We start from the raw sequence: 5,555 nt of genomic DNA, 5'->3' as shown, positions 1-5,555 counted from the left end.
TTTTTTTTTTTTTCCATAGCGTTGATGCAACACTGAAAAAGCGCTATTTCCAAACAAACACAGGTCCCTCATTAGTGATATGTAAGAGGCAGAGATAATCTCACCTGGACAGTTTTGCATGAAACATACAAATGAAACAGGTTCAACCTTTTTCTTTTGTCTTTTTGTAGTTTCACATATAATAATAAATATCCATACCTATAAACACTCCAAAAAATCAAAATATTAAGTCACAGGTACTGGAAAAAGCTCCACTTTTAAATCACAATGATAAATGTACAAAACAATAGACATCTCATATAAATGTTAATGGTTTCGTTAGAGACTTAAATCTCATTTCAGAAGAAATCAGCGGATAAAAACTTAACTTGGAGATTCAGTATTTCCTGAGGTTTATGGGTTCCCCTTAAAAGGCCAGGAGAGGGGAATGGCTTTTATGTTACCAAGGAGATATTACAACAGGTCAAAGTGTACCTTTTAGGGCACCAGTCGGGTTAAGGACAAGGAGTTTTCCCTGACAACACGGCCGGGATATTAAAAGATTATGAGCACTTGTACAATAAATGTACCTACGCCCCACCGTTCTCCACTTAGGCCACAATAATATTTGAAAACAGTTGATTAAAGTCATCTTAATCCTTGATAAATCTTTGCCGGTCCACTTTGAGAAGTTGTGAAGCTCCCGTTTACTTAATATTAACCTTTTAAAATGCTGGAAGCCACCACAACGCCGAGCCGACCACAGCCAGTTGTCACGGCACACTCTGACCATGTGACCGAGAAGTCAAAGAGGTCACATCTGCACTTGATGCAATGAAACAACAAAAGGAAAATATCTGGGTAAATGTACACAGATTAGGGGAATTGGTGAGGAAAAGGAAAAAAGAAAGAAAAAATCGCCTGAATAAAACGCAAAAACAAACAAAAACCCAAAGTATTCTGAAAAACTGTACATGTAAACATCACACTTTCACTGAGTCCAAAACCAGAGGGGAAAAATACAAAGCTTCACACAGGTTTACAGTACAACCCCCTGCACAGAGCTACAGTCTCTTATCAGTGCAGGAGAGGCAACAATTGAAATAATATAAATAACAATAGAAGTAATACAGACCATCACCAAATGATAAGTTAAAACAGGCAAGGGCTAAAACCACTTTGATTTTTTTTTTTTTTAAACAGTGCTGTACCCACAGAAAAAAGAAAAGTTTAAAACATCTTTTATCACTCTTTGTACAGCTATACAGTACATTTATCTGACCACTTTAGCAATCCACAAGCTACCAGGGCATTTTTAATCAACACCAATAGATTACATTGTCTAGTCAATACAAAGAGAAAATCCATTGGGCATTATTAGGAAAAAAACAAAACAAAAAACAAAACAAAAACAACAACATGACAACAAGTGGTTGTCGCTGATCACAGTAACTCCAGCACACAGCTAAAACGTCGCTCAGCGTAGACTTAAGACAGAATCTGCAAGCAAGTGTTTGGTTGTGAAAATGGGACGAGATTCAACATCACTGAGTTCAACATGAAGTGTAGAGGATCTGCTATGGCTACAGTAACAAACGAGCCGGTTGGAGGAGACGAGGAAGACATGTGTGAGGACTCAGGTCCCACGAACATCTATGACTGCGTCTGTTTGAACCCAGAGGGGTGTTTCACATAGTTGGGCTTAGTTCAGCAAGGTGGGGAAATGTGTCATAAATCAGGTTCAAAGATGGTTTTTCCTTTTAACTCTGTTTTTGGTCTCTACCACAGTCCAAAGGGACAAATCTGCCTCTTTAGCTGCTAAATGTTGCAACATGTTGGTGATGAACACTGTTCACTGGTTTTTAAGAGACTTCCTTTCTGTTGCAGTTAAAAATAACGGGATGAGAGCAGTGCAAGTGAACCAAACTGGTTTAACCTCCTGTGTTGACTGCTTTCTTTTCGATTGTAATCTTTTTCTCTGAATGGCAACTTTTGTTTTGTTTTATGTAGTTTTATCTGGAGCATCAGAGACCTTTCTTGGACGCTTCCTTGGTTTTTCTGCCATGTTTCTAGTTACTGTAGGATACTTTGTCTCCACAATTGCTCCCCTCTTCATTTCTGGCAAAGCAATCACTGCTGGTTAATGCACTGCCACCTGTGCACCAGCATGAGAATGTTGTCACAGAAAAACAGATTTAAACCTCTGGTTTATCGTAAAATACAGAGAAATTTACCTGGCACTGACAGGCTTGATCAGCACTGTGTAAGCTTGTTTGTTTTGAATGTAGCAAATATTCATTTATATGTTTATTTGTAAAAGAGTGCAGTCGTGTAAGTCGTAGCCAGACAGTTAAACAATAAGCTGAAGCCCCCTAAAACTCCATAAACCTGAGTCAGGAGGTAATTTTCAGTTTTGATGTTGTCTTTTAAAAGATTTCTGTAATTAAAAATTTCAATTACAGCTACTTGCAGTTCTTAAAAATACAAAATATTTTGCCTGAAAGTAAACTTGCCATGAATATTTCTGTAACTGTATGTCGCCTCCCAAACATCTGCATTTATGTGGTAAGTTTAAGCGTTAACACAAAGTTATTTATGACAGATTAAAGCCCTTGTGTCATAATTAGAAACAAAGCACAGCAGCAGTATGAACTGAAAGGCTGCTTAAAGTTCTCTTTCACATTGCTGCAGTGATTTCGTTTTTGCTGTAATATTTAATGTTGTTATCAGTTGAATATGTCAGACATTGCAGTTGTATGGCCGTTTCTTCACAGTGAACCAATGAAACGTCAACATTTGATGTCTCAGACTTGACTTAGACTGCTCACATAAGCATTTTGTGTGATTAATATTACTGGTAATTTTGTGGTTTATTAAATAGACAGTCAATAGAAACTGGAAACGTGGGAAACGGAAACATCGGAGTTGGCCAGGATTGGGTTACTGCTGACGACATTATGGGCTACACACGCTATCCACTAAGCTAAGGAGTCGCCCCAGTTCACATTGGTTTAATGAAACAGTTACACTAATTCCAGACAGACTTTTCCCCACAAGCCCTGCTTCTCTGGGCCTCCTTAATGAAACACCCCTCAGATGGCCCACGCACACTGATGAGTTCAAACTGAGCTCTGATAAAGGAGCCGTTTGCTATTTTTTATAGATGAAAACTGCCTCTGATTGTGAGCTGTGTCAAACTGTCTTTTGTTATAATCAGTTCTCTGTATGTTTGAACTGAAGCTGATATCCCAAATGAGGTAAAGACACACTCAAATCTCTGTGTTATGTTACCTTAATCCTGAGCTATAAAGTGCTTCCAAACTTGCAATAGATAATAGAATTTAAATGTAAAATGCAATGCAGCCCGATCGTGACATGGCACTGAAATGTGAAGGTCATTTAGGACATGCAGGTCCAACTGTAAACTGGCCTGGTGGTGGTGATGAGGAAGAGATGGATGACACTGATACAGACTGATTAATGATACATTTGATAAGATTTGTGATAAATACAGAAATATATCTCTCTAAACGTTGACAAATCAATAAGGTGCGAGCCACTTCTGGCTGCTTGAAGAGTCATTGTCATTGTTTGGAATGTTTTAGCCTACTGAATTAAATCTTCACAGATTGATGTTGTACAAACTGGGTCACTCCACTTATACACAAACAGTGAGTCAACACACTGTCAACACCAACACTTACATCAACGGAAAAAAAAAAAAAAGAGAGAAAGAATTTTTTTTTTAATGCACATACACACAACAGTTTTTGTGCTGAGTGACTCACCATTTAAAGTTGTGAGACTGTGCTCTAGATCTGCTTTGTGTACTCTTGTGTGTCCTCAGACCACACGCTCACACACACACACACAAACACACCAACACACACCATAGCAGAAAGCTGGGAGAGTAAACTGTGATGCGATTACATCTTTTTCAAAGATTGTCTCTTGCTTCTTTTTCAGACAGTGAGTTTTTCAGACATGGTATCAATGAGGAAAGTGGAGATGGGGTTTGAAACCGCCGAGGTCAGAGGGGACAATACAGACGGACGGACGGACGAAGGAGTTTCTTTTGTCTGAGCATCCCACTCACATGCTCACGCTGCATCCAGTACGCTGCATTCATCTGACTGTCAGTAATGGATGCACAGGAGCTCTATGTGCCCTTTAAACTTAAGAACACTCACTTGAACACTTCCTTCACAAAATAACCCAAAACCACTAAAAAACAACAAAAAAAAGAAAAGAAAAGAAAAAAAAAGAAGAAGAAGAAGACGTGCAACATTAAGTCTCATTTTTCTGCCAGGTCCCATTTCCTTTTTTTGTCACTACGGATGACTGATCCCAACACATGAAAGTGCCTCGATTCTGAGGTTAGCGATAAAGATCAGTTATTTAACAACAAACAACAACATTGAAATTGGCTACAATGCTGCATGGGATATCATTTCTTTTTACAGCTCGACAGTTACAGCGGGAGAGGATTGTGGTGAATTACTAACCCTCTTCAGATGCCTCCGAATGCCTCAGCCAGTCATTTCAGTAAGCACACCATTACTGATTATCTTCAATATTGCACCTTTTTCCACTTTTCCAGTAGCACTGGTTATAAACCAAGAGTCTAAACAATATATTAATCTCCTTTTTTTTTTCCCTGACAGGTGTCTGTGACCTCAATTTGCATACCCAGGCTTCTTCAAAGCCTCCTTCCCGTTAAGTAATGAGAAACTGCGCGTGATAGAAATATTCATAATAAAATAACTGAGAATAAAGTCACGTTGGGTAATGAGTCTTTGTCTCTTAGAACCGAGGTATCATTTTGACCACACACTGATGGATCTGTTCCTCTGGTCAAACTTTACACTGTCAAACACTGTCATGTTGATATTCCCTTTATCTCTACTGCTTTTTAACTTTGTTTTTTTGCGTATGTGTAAGTCAGCACATCCGACAGTAGCTGTTGAGGTTAGCAGGTCAGTGGCAGGTCGCCACATGTTTTAGCAGCGATTCTTCTATGGGCTTCTGGTTGTCATTTAGAAATGACTCTGTTCAGACGACCCAATCAAATCATGCCACTGTACAGCGTATTTTACATTAGTGTAAAAATAGAGAGATGTAATGATGCTAATTCACTGCTTTTTCACTATTCATTTGTCCAAACATCTGCACAAACGAGCTGATTTGGCGTTCTGGTGGTTAAGCTAATTCGACACCTCAGTGTGTGTACCAATGCACATCACTGTTTCACATAAATCATCGCTTCCTGAGACGAATGGAGGTTCAGGTGGTAAAATGAACTGAGTGGGATGAATGGCTACAGATAACAGGGCACTAAGGTCAAAGTGAACCAAATGCATAAATAAACATTTTTCAGCCTGTGATATGTTCGGGCCCATCCAAATACATAAACATGTGGGAATAAGTGAAGGTACCATACCTACAGACCCACTGTGCGCTGCAGTATCACTCGTGTACAATTGTGTCCTTGAAAGTCTGCCCAAATGTGTGTGACAGAGACGGACAGGCGGTGTGGGGGGAGGGGTTGGAGGGCGTTGGCACGGTTTGGCTCGGAC

The 5,555-nt window shown here is 39.4% G+C and overlaps 1 long non-coding RNA gene across 1 annotated transcript in view; it reads right to left on the bottom strand.

Annotated features, from left to right (window-relative positions):
• Positions 1–3,225, bottom strand: part of LOC103354542 (uncharacterized) — a 23,399-nt gene extending 20,174 nt beyond the window's left edge. Inside the window, exon 1 of the long non-coding RNA XR_520048.1 lies at positions 3,215–3,225. This is a non-coding gene — a long non-coding RNA (uncharacterized LOC103354542). The remainder of the gene's footprint in view (positions 1–3,214) is intronic.
• Positions 3,226–5,555: the final 2,330 nt, after the last annotated feature.

This window comes from Stegastes partitus, unplaced genomic scaffold, assembly GCF_000690725.1.
Source record: "Stegastes partitus isolate 25-593 unplaced genomic scaffold, Stegastes_partitus-1.0.2 Scaffold4, whole genome shotgun sequence".
Lineage (NCBI taxonomy): Eukaryota > Metazoa > Chordata > Actinopteri > Pomacentridae > Stegastes > Stegastes partitus.
Note: the sequence above shows the minus strand (reverse complement) of the source record. Positions and strands in the feature narration are given on the sequence as shown.